The sequence below is a fragment of the Triticum dicoccoides genome, chromosome 2B (assembly GCF_002162155.2).
Source record: "Triticum dicoccoides isolate Atlit2015 ecotype Zavitan chromosome 2B, WEW_v2.0, whole genome shotgun sequence".
NCBI lineage: Eukaryota > Viridiplantae > Streptophyta > Magnoliopsida > Poales > Poaceae > Triticum > Triticum dicoccoides.
The window spans coordinates 697,970,539-697,988,375 of record NC_041383.1 but is presented as its reverse complement, the minus strand read 5'-3'; the positions used below and the strand labels follow the sequence as shown (position 1 = coordinate 697,988,375).

Genomic DNA, 17,837 nt, shown 5'->3' with positions numbered 1-17,837 from the left:
AGAGGGTGGGATGCCTCTGATGTGATCTCTCGCGATGACGTCTTACTTGCAATGGGAACCACCATGGGCAGAATCAGTTCCACCAACTTTATGTGGTGCATTATCCATGAGCAGACTCGCGGTCGCTTTGTCAGGCCATCAGTTAACTACAAAGCCAGGTTGTTATCTAATCTGTCTTCCGCGTTTGAAGAATACCAACTTGTAATTAAGATTTCTGAGAGCATGAGTGGAAGATATAGCCGTAGAGCGATGACCACGAGGAAGAAACAACATGTTGGACTCCGCGGGAAGATCGCGTCATCGTGGTTGATGCAAGCAATTGTGGTACGCTCGGCCTTGCCGGTCTTGATTTGCACCGTGCCAGCCCTTCAGCTCTACATACACGGAAAGAGGCTGAGGCTGAGCACATCAGTTGCCATCGTTAGTTAGCGCACGAGATGGTTTCGTGAGTCAAGTCCTTATAACTAGCGACGTATGCACAGTGCATGCAAATGTACTACGCGAGGACTAGTATACGTAGCAACGAAGTAGGAGTAGTATGTAGCACCACTGGACCAGATGCGGGTCTATGTCCTATCGCACCAAGCGAGAGCGCAGCTGGCTAGTCGGTCTCGGTGTGTTCCTCGCGTGGCTCCAACAAGTCGTATTGATGCGTGTCCAAGTGCACTTCATGCTCTTTTGGTGCAACGCACCTGTAGGGAGAAAAAGGCTACGATTGAAAGAGCCGGTAGTAGCTTCCTCAAAAGAAAGGGCCGGTAGGAGGAGGGGAGGAAAATGCTATACACTGCGATGAGACAGTGGTAGGAGTACATGCAAGCGGAGCTCCCATGCAAGCAACCTGAAGCGGATATCGCATGAAAGCAACTGCAAAGTAGATACTACAATAACAGGAAGTGGAGTTTCTCTCTCCCAGATGCCTAGGGAACCCTCACATCTTGCTTAGCTAGTGGACTTCTGCCCTCGAGTCTGTTCCTCCTCACCGACATACTCGGATCATGCTCATTTGATGGCAGCTGTGGAGAAAGAGGGACAACATAATATTTAACAACCGGGCTTTCTATTTCCTAGTATAAATTTGCAATTGCATCACACCTGAGATAGTCTCTTGGAGGTTGGCTGGAACCAAAGGAGGTCTATGGACTAGCGCGCTATGCATTTTCATCTTGTTCTGCCTCTAAGTGAGGTTGGCTGGAACCAAAGAACATTTTCTTGGAGAGTTTGTGTCGTGACCTGACCTCCTCTTAACAATAAGCTTGCTCTGGCCAAGCAGAGCCACCCCAGCAACAAGAACACACACTACACACCAGGGATTCCTACAACGCAAGAATCTATATTTTGCTCGTGCTATCATGTGGTTTCTACCTCGCATCTCACGCCGCCGCACCAACATTCATCGACTGCAACGGGTGGGATGCCTCCGATGTGATCTCTTGCGATGATGCCTTACTTGCAATCGGAACCACCATGGGTAGAATCAGTTCCACCGACTTTATGTGGTGCATTATCCATGAGTAGACTCGCGGTAGCTTTGTCAGGCCATCAGTTAACTGCAGAGCCAGGTTTTTAATCTGATCTCTCTTGCGCGCTTGAAGAATACCAACTTGCAGTTAGGTTTTATGAGACCATGAGTGAAAGATATGGCGGTAGAGCGATGACCACGTGGAAGAAACAGCCTGTTGGGGTCCGCGGGAAGACCGCGTCATCGTGGTTGATGCAAGCAGCTGTGATAGGCTCGGCCGGTTATCGAACTCCGGCGACAAATGGGACCTAGGCAGTTTCGCTACAGTGAGCTTGCCCCCGCGACGGACAATTTCGCCGGGGACAGAAAGATCGGGAGAGGCGGGTTCGGTCCGGTGTACAGAGGCTACTTGAGTGACCAAGATCGGGATGTGGCCATCAAGGCGCTCTCGGAGGAGCAGACGACCGTGCAGGGGCGCAAGGAGTTTGAGGCAGAGGTTAACATCATGAGCCGGCTTAGGCACCGCAACATCGTCCAACTCGTCGGCTCGTACCGTGGCTGGAAACGTCTAGCGATTGTCTACGAGCTCGTCTCCGGAGGCAGCCTTGACACCCATCTCTATAGTCCTGACAGACGCTTAACGTGGCCAGAGAGGTACTTCTCCTTCTGCATCGACCAATCTTATCTGAAAGTGTTTTAGGTTGGTATCCAAGTTCTATATTCGCCACTGTCACTGCAGGTACAAGATCGCGCTCGGCCTGGGCTCCGCCTTGCGGTTCCTCCACACGGAACGTGACCAGTGCATCATGCACGGCGACATCAAACCCGCAAACGTGATGCTCGACGCGTCGCGCAACGCCAAGCTCGGCGACTACGGGCTAACGAGGCTCCTCGACCACGGAGCCGAGCCACGGACAACGCAGGTCGTCGCGGGAACCCTGGGGTATATCGACCCGGAGTTCGTCAGCAGCGGCAGGCCGAGCTCCGATTCCGACGTGTACAGCTTCGGCATTGTGCTCCTCGAGATCGCATGCGGTCGACGGCCGACGTCGAGGCGGCCGGATCAACCCTCGGCCGCGCTGCTGGTGTCGGTCCGTGCCATGTACCACGTAACCACCGGAACCGGATCGTCGACGCGGCAGACCGGAGGCTGAATGGCGAGTTTGACAGGCTACAGATGGAGCGTCTGCTCGTGACAGGGCTGTGGTGCGCGCACCACGACCCGTTGCAGCGGCCGTCCATTGCACGGGCCATGGATGTGCTACGATCTGCAGACGCCAAGTTACCCGTGCTTGCAGAGATGAGTGGTGCTGGGGAGGTTCGGTCTTTGGAGGCACAGGCTTATGGCGATGTGTCTGCCGAGAGCTCTGCTTATTTAACAACTGAAAGTGCGTACCTTATGACCGATGATTCAGGGCACTCCCAATGCATCATATGAAGAAGATACACCTTTCAACGATTTACTCTTCAGTGGCTCAGCTATTTATTTAATGTTGTATATCTTAGATACACCTTTCAATGATTTACTCATCATGACTAACAATGCGGAAAAATCTCATAAATGCCGTGTTGTTTGCCGAGTATCCCGAGTGTTTTTTAAAACCGAAGGCAATTGCATCAAAGGAATCATCTTCCAACAAAATAATTGTAAATAAGAGCAACTCCAACGTGCCGATCCAAACGGACGGTGATTTTTTCTTTTTTGCCCGTTTGAGTCGACCGTACGCTCGACATCCGTCATGTTTATCATTTGGGTCGGCGGTGCACGCAGCGCGCCGCCCCATATTTGCCGGCGTAGCCGTTTGACCGCCCTTTTTAACAAATATGCACGCATTTTGCATTATTTCACAAGCAAACTTATAAAAAATAGTATAGTTTCACAAACAAATAAATCAAAGTTTCACAACAAAACAAATTAAACATAGTTTTACAAGCCGAATAATAATTAAATTGTCTCACTTTTTTTTTAGAAAAGGAGGACCGCCGTCGCCACACGGTCGGCTTAAAAAAGGACGACCGTCGTCGCTTACGCGTGAGCCCGGGGTCATAAATTAAGCTGACCGGCAAGGGGGCGGGTAGTTGGACGACCGTCAGGCGGGGCCGCGGCGGACATCGAGAAGGCGCGTGTGGCGTCCGTTTCGCGTCCGCGCCGACTTTTTTAGGACGCAAATTTGGGCCGTAAATGCGTGGGCGTGGACGCGGAGCGGACGCATTTTTGGTTTGGGTAGGCGCGTTGGGCCTTCATTTTTTTCCACGCCGATCCAAATGAAAGGCGGCGGATGAAATGGGTCGCCCCGTTGGAATTGCTCTAAACTTCTAGGGTAGAAGACGACGCACAGTACGAGCAACCACACTCGTATCGGTGGTCGTACCAAAGAAGAGAGGAGAAGACAATGGTTCCAGGAAGTTTGATGGCGCACACTACGACCGGACTCGCTCATACACACCCGTGAAAATTGTAACAGAAGGTCCAATTTTTAAAGAGTGCCGCATATTCAATAACGTATACAGAAGGTCTGGATTTTTAAGATGGTGTCCGGTACGAGCGCTCGCCACGTGCGTATAAGGAATAATGTGAATCAGGGCGTTTGGTGAAATTCGGTATGAGCGCACACGCTTGCACCGTGTCTAGTTTCGACCATATGAGCCCGAGGTAATCCTAAAAAATTCAAGTTTGAATCTTTTTTTTTAAGAGCACGTCAAGAGCGTATCTTAATTTCATACAAGAAAGCAGAATAGTCAATGTACAAGAAGCCTAGGAATGCCATCCCAGGCAACACACCCACACACCCCCTAGCTATCCTAAGCCTACTCTCTCGCGGTAACCACCAAAACCTCCTCCCCCAAGACGTGCCGCCTTCCACTCCTTCAACTCGAATCCTTACGCGTGAACGATCTACGATATGTTTCTTCTTCGATCCTTAAATCTTTTTACGTGAATCCATGCTCTATATATTTTCATTGCCATGTTTCAGTTCTAGTACGTTCTTGAAGGATTTGCCTCGCCCACGCACCCTTCCTCCTGCGGCTCCAAGTCATCCATGGCCATGTCCTGCGCCTACTCCTACGCCTACGGCGTGGAGGGAAGGGGAAATGAGACAGGCTTGGGTTGGGGTGCCATCTGGCTTAAATAGCCAGATTTTATCTGTCGGCGTTTTGGGAACGGGGTCCCCAGACTTGTCTGCCTGCGGCGTGGCTCAAGCAGTGGCCCAGTGCGGCTCATCTTCATCAACTCAAGCTCAAGACCCTCGCGAGGGGCCAAGCCTCGCGGGGCGGACGACAGGAAGCTTCCTCAGGAGCGGCCTCGTCAGGCAGCTCACGAGGAGGCGGAGAGATCAAGGTAGGGGTACCTCGCGAGGTGCCCATGACGCAAGCCATGACGACCCAAGCCAGGCGTGCACCAGGCGGGCGCCGGCGTGCGCAGTGTCCTTGTTTCCTCTTTGGTGCAAAGGGGGCAAGCACAGGCCAAGGCATTAGGCAAAGGCTACCGTTTCGGTGCAACAGGACCAAGACCAGCAGAGCGGCAGGATGGAGGTCACCGTGGATCCCAAGACGGCGTCTGTCGGTGTCAAAACCGGCGGATCTCGGGTAGGGGGTCCCGAACTGTGCGTCTAGGCGGATGGTAACAGGAGACAAGGGACACGATGTTTTTACCCAGGTTCGGGCCCTCTCGATGGTGGTAAAACCCTACTCCTGCTTGATTAATATTGATCATATGGGTAGTACAAGAGTAGATCTACCACGAGATCAGAGAGGTTAAACCCTAGAAGCTAGCCTATGGTATGATTGTTGTTCGTCCTACGGACTAAAACCCTCCGGTTTATATAGACACCGAAAAGGGCTAGGGTTACACAGAGTCGGTTACAATGGGAGGAGATCTGCATATCGTATCGCCAAGCTTGCCTTCCACGCCAAGGAATGTCCCATCCGGACACGGGACGAAGTCTTCAATCTTGTATCTTCATAGTCCAGGAGTCCGGCCAAAGGTCATAGTCCGGCCATCCGGACACCCCATAATCCGGGACTCCCTCAGTAGCCCCCGAACCAGGCTTCAATGACGATGAGGCCGACGCGCAGATTTGTCTCCGGCATTGCAAGGCGGGTTCTTCTCCAAATCCCATATACCTGTCGAATAGTGTCTGGCTTCTGGTGAATGTTGCGCTCCTTGGCTTCTGCGCCCAATAATGGCCATCTTCCACCTGTCAAAAGAATGCGAAAAGATAGGGTGTTTTTTTCATTTACCCCCCTAGCTACGCAAATGGGCCGCCTATAAAAGAGGCGGGGATTTAGATCCGAATCACACCATCTTCCCTCCGCGAGCATTCATCAGAGCGCATTCGACAGAGATCCATTCCATCATGGCCGGTCAATGCAGCTCCTCCTCTCGCCCCCCCAGGCCTCAGCCTGGAGATTGGGAGAGGTGTTCCGTCCCGCCCAGCGAGCTAGTAGCACTCCAAACCAAGGGGCTCCTCCTCCCAGCATACATGGTCCCAGTTCGAGCCGGGCTTGCCACCTATAATGGCGGAGAGCAAGCGGAGAGCGTCCCCAATCCCTCCAAATGAGAGCGGGTATGCCTTGTCCCTTATTTAATAAGAGGGCTCGGATTTCCAATTCATCCGTTTCTCCGGGGGCTCCTAGAGTTCCATGGCCTCCAGTTACACAACCTTACGCCTGCCTCCATATTGCATATTGTGGGCTTCGTAGCCCTTTGCGAGCTGTTTTTGGGCACCGAGGCCCATTTCGCGATGTGGAAGAAGTTGTTCTGCCTCGTGCCCCGTTCTCAGGAGGGGTCGATATATCAAGTGGGCGGAGCAGAACTATGGCGCATCGTCAGGACCGGATATCTATCAGGAACCCCAAAGAAGGTGTCCAAGGACTGGCCTTCAGAATGGTTTTATATGGAAGACGTCCCCCTGCTGGACCATGTACGGATCGGCCTCCCTGAGTTCGATAATGCTCCCTTGAAGAAGTGCCTGAGGTGGCGTCCACGGAGCCCTCAGAAGGAAAATGACAGGGACGTCCTTTACCTGATGAGCCAGATAAGGTTGTTAGCTCATTCTGGACTGACCATGATCGAGGTCATGGCCACATGCATTACACGGGGGGTGCAGTCGCTTTAGTACAGAGGCCACCCCATGTGGGATTTCAACGGGGAGGACGACGCCACCCGGTGAGGTCGTAAGGGGCCGGATTCGGCCGCCACTCTAATGAAGATCTTGTCCGCTTTGTACAAGGGAGAAGAGGAGGAATTCCTCCGCGTCAACCCACGGGGCGGATTTTCTATGTACAATCCTCCAAGCTGGGTAAGCGAACACTTTCACTTGCCTATTCGTTTTCATATCCTCCAAGCTGGGTATGCGTGGATACCAGGCGTAGGGGTCATTAGTGCTTTATCAGACAAGTTCCCAACTAGTTATGTTATATTACATGGTTAGTAAGAAACATCTTCCAGGGAGAATAGTTCCGTTAGGGGTTCCTTTCCCTGGGAGGCATGCCCTAAAGTGCATGTCCGGACTGCGAAAAAAGCAGAAAAGCATCTGGGGGCAGATAAATAAACGAGTAAGAAATCATGTCTTAGTTCACCGACCGAATATTCCCTTAAGAACACTAGCTTTCGGCTGCACCCAGTCTGAGGTACACATCCGGCTGACCCTGCAGTAACAATCGCAAAGGTGCTCCCTTTACCGCCTAGTCGAACAATCGGGAATGTAGGGGTAAGCACAGGAGCCAGGCAACCCACCTTGGCCAAAACTTAAGTCATATCGATGCATATAATGGTGAATAAAAGGTACATGCGGAAGTGTGACGCATGTGTTGGGCACGAGGCCCGTATAAACAAGCTTCTGTTAAAGAAGCCCCCAGGTATAATGAGCGTGAATAGCGCGTCAATTGTATGCGAACGAGGCGCAAACGAGCCCTTAAAAGGCTGTAAGAGAAAAGGAGGGAGAAGGAGAGAAATATAAGACGGCTAATGTGTAAAAAATGGATAGAGGAAGGAGATGAACACAGAGTCCGACGCTAGGCGTAGAATCTTCGTAGACGGCTGCATTCCATGGGTTCGGCTCGAGTTGGTTATCCGATGCATTTCGCAGACGGTATGCTCCATCAGTCAGGACTTGCTCGATTATGAAGGGACCTTCCCATTTGGGCTTGAGTTTGTCCTTTTTCTTGTCCGGCAGGCGTAGAACTAATTCGCCAACATTGTAGGTTTTGGCCCGTACTTCTCTGCTTTGATATCTTCGAGCCTGTTGTTGATAGAATGCGGAACGGGCTTTTACCACGTCGCGCTCCTCCTCCAAGGCGTCCAAACTGTCATGCCGATCAAGTTCGGCTTCTCTTTCTTCGTACATGCGCACGCGAGGTGAGTCATGAATTATGTCACAGGGCAAAACTGCCTCTGCGCCTTATACCATAAAAAATGGTGTGAATCCGGTAGTGCGATTCGGCGTGGTCCGCAGCCCCCAGAGTACGGAGTTGAGCTCCTCTACCCAGTGTGTGTTAGATTCCTTGAGGGACCGCACTAGTCTGGGTTTGATGCCGCTCATGATTAGACCATTTGCCCGCTCGACTTGACCGTTAGTTTGTGGGTGATACACTGAAGCGTAGTCGAGCTTGATGCCCATGTTTTTGCACCAGAGTTTTACCTTGTCGGCCGTGAAGTTCGTGCTGTTATCAGTGATGATGTTGTGGAGGACGCCGTAACGGTGTACGGCCCCTGATATGAAGTCTATCACCGGTCTGGATTCGTCCGTCTTAACAGGCTTGAACTCTATCCATTTGGTGAATTTGTCAACCATGACCAATAAGTATTTTTGCTTATGGGTTCCCCCTTTAAGGGGTCCAACCATGTCAAGCCCCCAGACCGCGAAGGGCCAGGTGATGGGTATAATTTGGAGGGCGGTGGGTGGCATATGGCTTTGGTTAGCAAATAATTGGCAACCGACGCATCGTTGGACTAAGTCCTGAGCATCTGCCCGAGCCGTTGGCCAATAAAATCCAGTACGGAAGGCCTTGCTTATAAGGGCCCGGGCTGCGGCGTGGTGCCCGCCGAGTCCGGCATGAATTTTAGCCAAAAGGTTCCGCCCTTCCCCTTCGGAGATACACCTTTGAAGGATTCCGGTAGTGCTTTTCTTATAAAGCTCTCCTTCATGGACTTTATAGGCTTTAGATCACCGCACTATGCAGCGTGCCTTGTTTTGGTCCTTGGGGAGTTCCTGCCTAGTTAAGTAGGCTAAGAATAGTTCTGTCCACGGGGCAATGACTGCCATTATTACATGGGATGAGGATGTTACTTCGTTGGCAGAGCCTCCCGTTGTGTCAGAATGTTCGGTGTCAGGTGGTGCGGTTGGATCCGGGTTGTTATTTACGGATTCCCCTTCCCATTGTACGGATGGCTTGAATAGCCGCTCCAAGAAAATGTTGGGGGGACTGCATCGCGCTTTGCGCCGATGCGTGCCAAGACGTCCGCCGCCTGATTGTTTTCTCGGGCTATATGGTGAAATTCGAGCCCTTCGAGCCGAGCTGACATTTTTAGGATGGCGTTGCGATAAGCTGCCATTTTCGGATCCTTGGCATCAAAATCTCCATTTATTTGGGATATCGCGAGGTTCGAATCCCCGCACACCTCTAGGCGTTGAATGCCCATGGAGACTGCCATCCGGAGACCATGTAGAAGGGCCTCGTATTCGGCTGCATTGTTAGAGTTCGTACACATTATCTGGAGTACATATTGAACTGTATCTCCTGTTGGGGACGTCAGAACGATGCCAGCCCCTAGACCTGCTAACATTTTGGAGCCGTCGAAGTGCATGATCTAGTTGGAATATGTGTCTTACTCTTTAGGGAGTTCGGCTTCAGTCCATTCGGCGACAAAGTCAGCCAGAACTTGTGACTTGATAGCTCGTTGTGGCTTGTAGGTTATGTCGAACAGGAGGAGCTCAATGGCCCATTTGGCAATCCGGCCCATTGCGTCGCGGTTGTTTATAATATCATTAAGAGGTATTTCGGAGGCTACCGTTATTGAACACTCTTGAAAGTAGTGTCGTAACTTCTGGGACGCCATGAATACTGCGTACGCTATCTTTTGATAATGCGGGTACCATGACTTGCATGGAGTGAGGACAGTGGACACGTAATAAACTGGTTTTTGAAGGGGGAATTTTTGTTCGTCCGTTTCTCGTTCGACGACGAGCACTGCGCTTACAACTTGATGAGTTGCCACAATGTATAATAGCATTGGTTCGCCGATGTTAGGCGCGGCCAGGACCGGGTTTGTTGCCAATATGGGTTTTATTTCTTCGAGTCCGGCCGTGGCGGCATCCGTCCACTCGAAGTGTTCGGTGCGCCGGAGGAGGCGATAAAGGGGTAATTCCTTTTCTCCCAAGCGGGAGATGAAGCGGCTTAGGGCCACCACGCATCCAGTCAATTTTTGTATTTGCTTGAGGTCCTTTGGAATATCCAATTGTGACAGAGCTCGGATCTTGGCTGGGTTTGCTTCAATTCCTCTACCGGATACGATGAAGCCCAAGAGCTTTCCGGCTGGTACTCCGAAAACGCATTTTTCTGGGTTGAGCTTGATGTCATATGTTCAGAGGTTATCGAATGTGAGCCTCAAATCGTCTACTAGAGTTTTGACATGCTTGGTTTTGATGACCACGTCATCTACATATGCTTCAATTGCTTTGCCGATCTGGTTGGCCAGACATGTTTGAATCATGCGCTGATATGTTGCGCCGGCGTTTTTGAGCCCGAAGGGCATTGTGCTGAAGCAGAATAGGCCGTATGGGGTGATGAATGCCGTTGCGGCTTGGTCTGGTTCTGCCATCTTAATTTGATGGTAGCCAGAGTATGCGTCGAGGAAACACAATGAATCGTGTCCTGCGGTAGCGTCGATGATTTGATCAATGCGGGGGAGGGGGAAGGGATCCTTTGGGCAAGCCTTGTTGAGGTCCTTGAAATCGACGAATAGGCGCCAGGATTTGTCCTTCTTTGGTACCATCACCAGGTTTGCTAGCCAGTACGGATGTTTTATATCTCTGATGAATCCGGCTTCCAGTAGTTTGTCTAGCTCCTCTCCCATGGCTGGTCTCTTAGGTTCAGAGAAACGCCGAAGAGCCTGCTTAACAGGCTTGAATCCTTTTAGGATGTTTAGGCTGTGCTCGGCCAGCCTGCGTGGGATTCCTGGCATGTCTGAAGGGTGCCAGGCAAAAATGTCCCAATTTTCGCGTAGGAATTCTCGTAGTGCGGCGTCTACATCGGGGTTTAATTGCGCCCTGATGGAGGCCATATTTGTAGGGTCCGTTGGATGGACTTGGAATTTGACTATTTCGTCCGCCGGTTTAAAAGAGGTGGACTGGCATCTTTTATCGAGTATCACGTCGTCCCTGTTCACCGTGGAGCGCAGCGCAGTCAGTTCTTCGGCCGCTAGGGCTTCGGATAGTGCCTCAAGGGCCAGTGCGGCTGTCTTGTTTTCGGCGCGGAGTGCTATGTCCGGATCACTAGCAAGAGTGATGATTCCGTTGGGTCCGGGCATTTTGAGCTTCATGTACTCGTAATGGGGTATAGCTTGAAAAATTATGAATGCCTCTCGCCCTAACAGAGTGTGGTATCCGCTGCTGAACGGGGCCACTTGAAACGTGACCTCCTCAGGCCTGTAATTATCCGACCTGCCGAACACCACATCTAGTGTGATTTTTCCTGTACAGTGCGCTTCCCGACTGGGGATTATTCCTCTAAACGTTTTGTTGCTTCGCTCAATGCGGCTCTAGTCTATTTCCATTTTTGAAGGGTTTCCTCATAAATGAAGTTCAATCCGCTGCCACCCTCCATGAGTACCTTGGTAAGTCGAAACCGTCCACTATCGGTCTGAGGACCAATGCGGCTGGTGCTCGGGCTGTTCGGAATTTAGGTTCATCGCTGGCATTAAAGGTAATAGTCGTGTCACTCCATGGGTTTATTGTTGCTACCTGGTAGACTTCAGTAAGGCTGCGGAGTGTTCGTTTCCGCATATTGTTTCATGCGAAAGTCTCGAAGATTGTTGATACCGTACTGGTATTCCTGGGCTGGTGCTCTGCGGATTCTGGAGTTAAAAGCTCCTCGCCGCTTCTGGCCACCTGCCGGATTATCCAACATGCCCTAAGGCTATGAGTTGGTGTGGCGCCCTCTGTACTATGAATTTTACAGGGTCCATTGAGCCATCCCTCCAGTACGGTTCCATACCCTATAGAGGGTTTTTGCTTTTTGGTGTTTAGCCCAGGTGTCGGGCGATAATGCGCCCTTTTATTTTGAACTGGGGTTGTATTCAGGGCTGGATCGTCCCAGAATTTTATTTTGGTTTTCCGGACGCTTTCCATCGCACAGTATTTTCATACCATGGATGCCAAGTCAGCGAAGCGTGTAATTTCACGGCGACTTATGGCGTTCAGGATTCCGATGTCCGTGCAGTTATTGCAGAAGAATGAAATTGCATCCTCCTCGCGGCAGTCCTCTATCCTGTTCATAACTAGGAGGAATCTGGCCCAGTAATGATGTACTGTTTCCGTGGGCTCTTGCCGAATTTGGGATAGATCCCTTATGTTAGGGTGGGCGGGTGGAGTTAAATCCGGAACCTCGCCCGATCTGAGGCTCAGGGGCCCAAGAGTTTCCGAACTCGGAAGCTTGGGTTTTTGGATGTTGTCCAATAAATCTGGCCCGCTGCCTAACTTTAGGTTCGGGGCTTGAGTGACGTCCTCCCCTCCGGGGGTATCCGGCTTAGAGGGATCGGCAATCCGGACATATTTGGTCCTTAAGATGGGTGAAGATTCGCCACATTGTTCCTCCACCACTGCGACGTGGTGGGTGACCTGGGGAGAGTCAATTTCTCTCGGATCGGGTTTAAGCCCAATCTGATCGTAGTCTGTAGCGACTCCCAGGGCGGTGATGCGATCCAAGAGCTCGTTTAAGGAAGAGAGCTCCATCAGATCTAACTACTCGGTGAGTTCCGAGTTGACGTGGAGATTGCTTTCGATGACCCGAGAAGTCATCGTCGGCGCGGCCGCCGAATAGGCGGTCATAAGAAAACGGCCTAGCCAGAGAGTTTGGCCGATAGCCAAAGCTCCTTTAGCGACAGCGCCGTCTTTAGAGACGGGATGCGGCATCCTTCTTGATGGCGACGGCACAGCGGAACTCTCAATGAAAGCACCAATGTCGGTGTCAAAACCGGCGGATCTCGAGTAGGGGGTCCCGAACTGTGCGTCTAGGCAGATGGTAACAGGAGACAAGGGACACGATGTTTTCACCCTGGTTCGGGCCCTCTCGATGGAGGTAAAACCCTACTCCTGCTTGATTAATATTGATGATATGGGTAGTACAAGAGTAGATCTACCACGAGATCAGAGAGGCTAAACCCTAGAAGCTAGCCTATGGTATGATTGGTGTTCGTCCTACGGACTAAAACCCTCCGGTTTATATAGACACCGGAAAGGGCTAGGGTTACACAGAGTCGGTTACAATGGGAGGAGATCTACATATCGTATCGCCAATCTTGCCTTCCACGCCAAGGAATGTCCCATCCGGACATGGGACGAAGTCTTCAATCTTGTATCTTCATAGTCCAGGAGTCCGGCCAAAGGTCATAGTCCGTCCATCCGGACACCCCCTAATCCGGGACTCCCTCAGCGTCATCGTCAGAGTCTTTGGCAGTCGAAGACCAACTTTAGTCAGGATAAGTGTACTATATGTTCCCCTTCAAAATGGCCAATTGTTGGCGCCCTTCCCGCTCAATATTTGGCAAGAGGGCCAGGGCCTCTCTCTATATATAGGACTAGCCACCACAGTAGGAAGGGGGGAGAATCAACCCTTCCGAAGGAACAACACCACCACAAGAACATCCCTTGCGAGGTTGTTCTTCCTTTGTATTGTTCATCATCAGCCCCTGAGGCAATCCACCACACCACACACTGGAGTAGGGTATTACACCATAATGGTGGCATGAACCAGTATAAACCCCGTGTCCCTCGTGTGTTCATCTTTTCTAGCTTAGATTCCTTGCGAAGCTTTTGGATGTGAGTTGGTAGAGGAGAGATCTCCGTGCGCACCCCAGAGTTTGAACCTTAAGGGTCTGCCGGAACCCGAAATCCGACATTTGGCGTGCCAGGTAGGGGTGCGCTGGAGCTCTCCCTGTCAGCAGCCCGTTCTCCATCGACCTTGCGCTTCACCCTCATGGCCGGCAGCGCGCCGCCCGCTCCGGCCGCGGAGGCCAGCCCTGGGCCCCAGGGGCTCCGGGCTCTGACCCGCGCCCTGCGATAGGTGCGGTGGCCGAACAAGTTCAAGCAGAGATGCTGCCGTGCTACAACGGCATGGCAGATCCGCTAGCTTTCTTGCAGGCATATGAGGAGGCCGTTGAGGGAGTCCTAGATTAGGGGGTATCCGGACAGCCGGACTATATACATTGTCCGGACTATTGAAGCATGAAGATACAAGACTCAAGACTCCGGCTCGTGTCCGGATGGTACTCTCCTTTGCGTGGAAGACAAGCTTGGTGATCTGGATATTATATTTCCTTCCTTATAACCGACTCCATGTAAACCCTAGCCCTCTCTGGTGTCTATATAAACCGGAGAGGATGGTCCTTAGAAGGCCGATCACAATTACAATCATACCATCATAGGCTAGCTCTTAGGGTTTAGCCTCTACGATCTCGTGGTAGATCTACTCTTGTACTACTCATATCTTCAATATTAATCAAGCAGGAAGTAGGGTTTTACCTCCATTGAGAGGGCCCAAACCTGGGTAAACATTGTGTCCCTTGCTTCCTGTTACCATCAGCCTAAGACGCACAGATCGGGACCCCCTACCCGAGATCCGCCGGTTTTGACACTGACATTGGTGCTTTCATTGAGAGCTCCTCTGTGTCGTCGCTGCAAGGCTTGATGGCTCGTCTCGCTGTCAAGGACGACATCATCTCTGGAGGAGCGTTGGCTATAGGTCAAATTCTCCGACTTGGCGGCTTCATTATGGCCGCCCCATTGGCTATTGCGCCAACGATGGCCTCTCGGGTCATCACGCATAACCTTCGTATCAATTCGGAGCTCGCCAAATAGATGGATCCAATAGAGCTCTCCTCTCTTAATGAGCTCTTAGATTGCATCGCTGATTTGGGAGTCGCTACGGACTATGACCGGATTGGACTTAGACCCGACCAAAGGGCCATTAGATCCCCGCCGGCCACCAATGAGATAGCGGTAGTGGAGGAACCACACACGGGTTGCCCCTCAACCCTGAGGACGAATTATGTCCGGATCGCCGAACTCTGTGGATCGAGCATCGGCTCAGAGGAAGACATGACCCGGGTCCCGGACTTAGAATCGGGCATTGGGTCGAAGACATTGGGAAGCACTCCGGATCCCGAGCTGTCGGGCTCGGAACCTCCCATGCCCTCGGGTATTAGACCGAATCAAAATCCGGATTCAGCCAACAACACCCACCCAGACTTAAACCGTCTCTCCCGCATCAGGCAAGAGCCCCAGGAGACAGTACACCATTACTGGGCCAGATTCCTCCTTGCCCTTAACAAGGTCGAGGACTGCCACAAGGAGGATGTAGTCTCAGTTTTCTGCAAAAACTGCACGAACAAAGGACTCCTTAATGCTATAAGTCGCCGTGACATAGTACACTTTGCGGACTTGGCAACCATAGTACAAAAGTACTGTGCAACGGAAAGCGCCTGGAAGACCCAAACAGAATTTTGGGATAGTACGGCCCTCACCAGAACCTTTGTTCGAACTAAACGACCGAACTCTTGTAAGTCGACCAATTCAATTCCCAAGAAATCAAAACCCGCCCCAGGGCGTGGAACCATATTGGAAGAATGGCTCAATGGGCCATGTAAGCTCCATAGTACGCCGGACGCAACACCAACCCATAGCCTTAGGGCATGTTGGATACTCCGGCAGGTAGCAAAAAGTGGTGAGGATATCCTTGAGAGCCATAAAGTAGAGCAACATCCCACCAAGGAACACAATACGGTACTAACAGTCTTCGAGACCTTCGCCTCAAACAATAGGTGCAAGCGAGCTCATCAAAGCTCCGCTGAAATCTGCCATGTGGCAAAAATATATCTGTGGAACGACACTGCTATAACTTTCAATGCCAGTGATGAACCCCAATTCCAGACCATCCGGGCACATGCCGCTCTAGTCCTTAGCCCAATAGTGGACGGCTTTCGGCTCACTAAAGTACTCATGGACGGCAGAAGCAGATTAAACTTGATATACGAAGAAACACTCAAGAAGATGAAAATTTACAAAAGCCGCATTGAACAAAGCGGCACAAACTTCAGGGGAATTATCCCTAGTCGGGAAGCACGGTGTGCGGGGAAAATCACACTCGATGTGGTATTTGGCACCCCATAGAATTACAGGTCCGAAGAAATCACATTCCAAGTGGCTCCTTTCAGCAGCGGATACCACGCCCTTCTAGGGCGGGACACGTTTGCAAGCTTTCAAGCTATACCTCATTACGGGTACATGAAGCTTAAAATGCCCGGACCCAATGGAATCATCACTCTAGCTAGTGATCCGGATGTCGCACTCCGCGCCGAAAACAAAACCACAGCGCTAGCCTTGGAAGCGTTGTCCGAAGCCCTAGCAGCAGAAGAATTAACAACACTGCGCGCCACCGTGGACAGGGACGATGTGATACTCGACAAGCGACCCAAGTCCACCTCATTTAAACCCGCAGATGAGATAGTCAAATTCCAAGTCCACCCAATGGACCCCACGAAGACAGCTTCCACCGGGACACAGTTGAGCCCCGATACGGACGCCGCACTGCGAGACTTCTTACGCGAGAATTGGGACATTTTCGCCTGGCACCCATCGGACATGCCAGGCATCCCGCGCGAATTGGACAAACATAGCCTTAACATACTAAAGGGATACAAACCTGTTAAACAGACCCTGAGGCGATTTTCAGAGCCCAAACGGCAAGTCATGGGGGAAGAGCTAGCCAAGCTACTTGAGGCCGGATTCATCAGAGATATCAAGCATCCGGATTGGCTGGCGAACTTGGTAATGGTACCAAAGAAGGACAAATCCTGGCGCCTGTGCGTCGACTTCAAATACCTCAACAAGGCTTGCCCCAAGGATCCCTTTCCCCTCCCTCGCATTGATCAAATGATCGACACCACAGCAAGATAGGACTCGCTGTGTTTCCTCGACGCATACTCTGGATACCATCAAATAAAGATGGCAGCGTCCCACCAAGCTGCAACAGCTTTCATAACGCCATATGGCCCTTTCTGCTTCAACACTATGCCTTTTGGGCTTAAGAATGCCGGCGCAACCTATCAATGCGTGATTCAAACATGGCTGGAAAAGCATATCGGCAAAACAGTGGAGGCATACGTGGACGACGTAGTCATAAAAACAAGACACGTCGAAACCCTAATAGATGACTTGAGGCTTACGTTCAACAACCTCCGAACATACGACATCAAGCTAAATCCAGAGAAATGCGTTTTCGGAGTCCCCTCTGGAATTGCTGGGCTTCATCGTTTCCAATAGAGTAATTGAAGCTAATCTGGCAAAAATCCGAGCTTTGTCGCAGTTGGCTATACCAACAGACCTCAAACACGTCCAGAAACTAGCTGGATGCGTGGCTGCTTTGAGCCGCTTTATCTCCAGGTTAGGAGAAAAGGCATTACCTCTTTACCGCCTTCTTCGGCGCACCGAACACTTCATGTGGACAGATGCAGCCGCGGCTGGACTCGATGAAATAAAGACCTTATTGGCCAACAATCCAGTCCTAACAGTGCCAAATATTGGCGAACCTATGCTGCTGTACATAGTTGCAACACACCAAGTTGTAAGAACAGCACTCGTCGTCGAATGAGAGGTTGACGGATACAAATTCCCGCTACAGAAGCCGGTTTATTACGTATCCACGGTCCTCACCCCATGCAAATCTCGATGCCCACACTATCAAAAAATAGCATACACGGTCTTCATGGCATCCCGAAAGCTACGACACTACTTTCAAGAGTGTTCGATTACGGTGGCCTCCGAAGTACCACTAAACGATATAATAAATAACCGCGATGCCATGGGCCGGATAGCTAAATGGGCCATCGAGCTCCTTTCGTTCGACATAACATACAAGCCTTGGCGGGCTATCAAGTCGCAAGTATTAGCCGACTTTGTCGCCGAATGGACGGAAGCCGAACTCCCTAAAGAGTACGGCGCGTACTCTAATTGTATCATGCACTTCAACGGCTCTAAAATGATGGCCGGATTGGGAGCAGGCGTAGTCCTGACGTCTCCCACTGGAGACACGGTCCAATACGTCCTCCAAATATTATACACAGACTCCAACAATGCAGCCGAATATGAGGCTCTGTTGC

General features: G+C 51.2%; 1 pseudogene; it reads left to right on the top strand.

The window, feature by feature from the left end:
- The first annotated feature begins 249 nt into the window (after positions 1-249).
- Positions 250-2,897, top strand: LOC119361164 (annotated as a pseudogene).
- Positions 2,898-17,837: the final 14,940 nt, after the last annotated feature.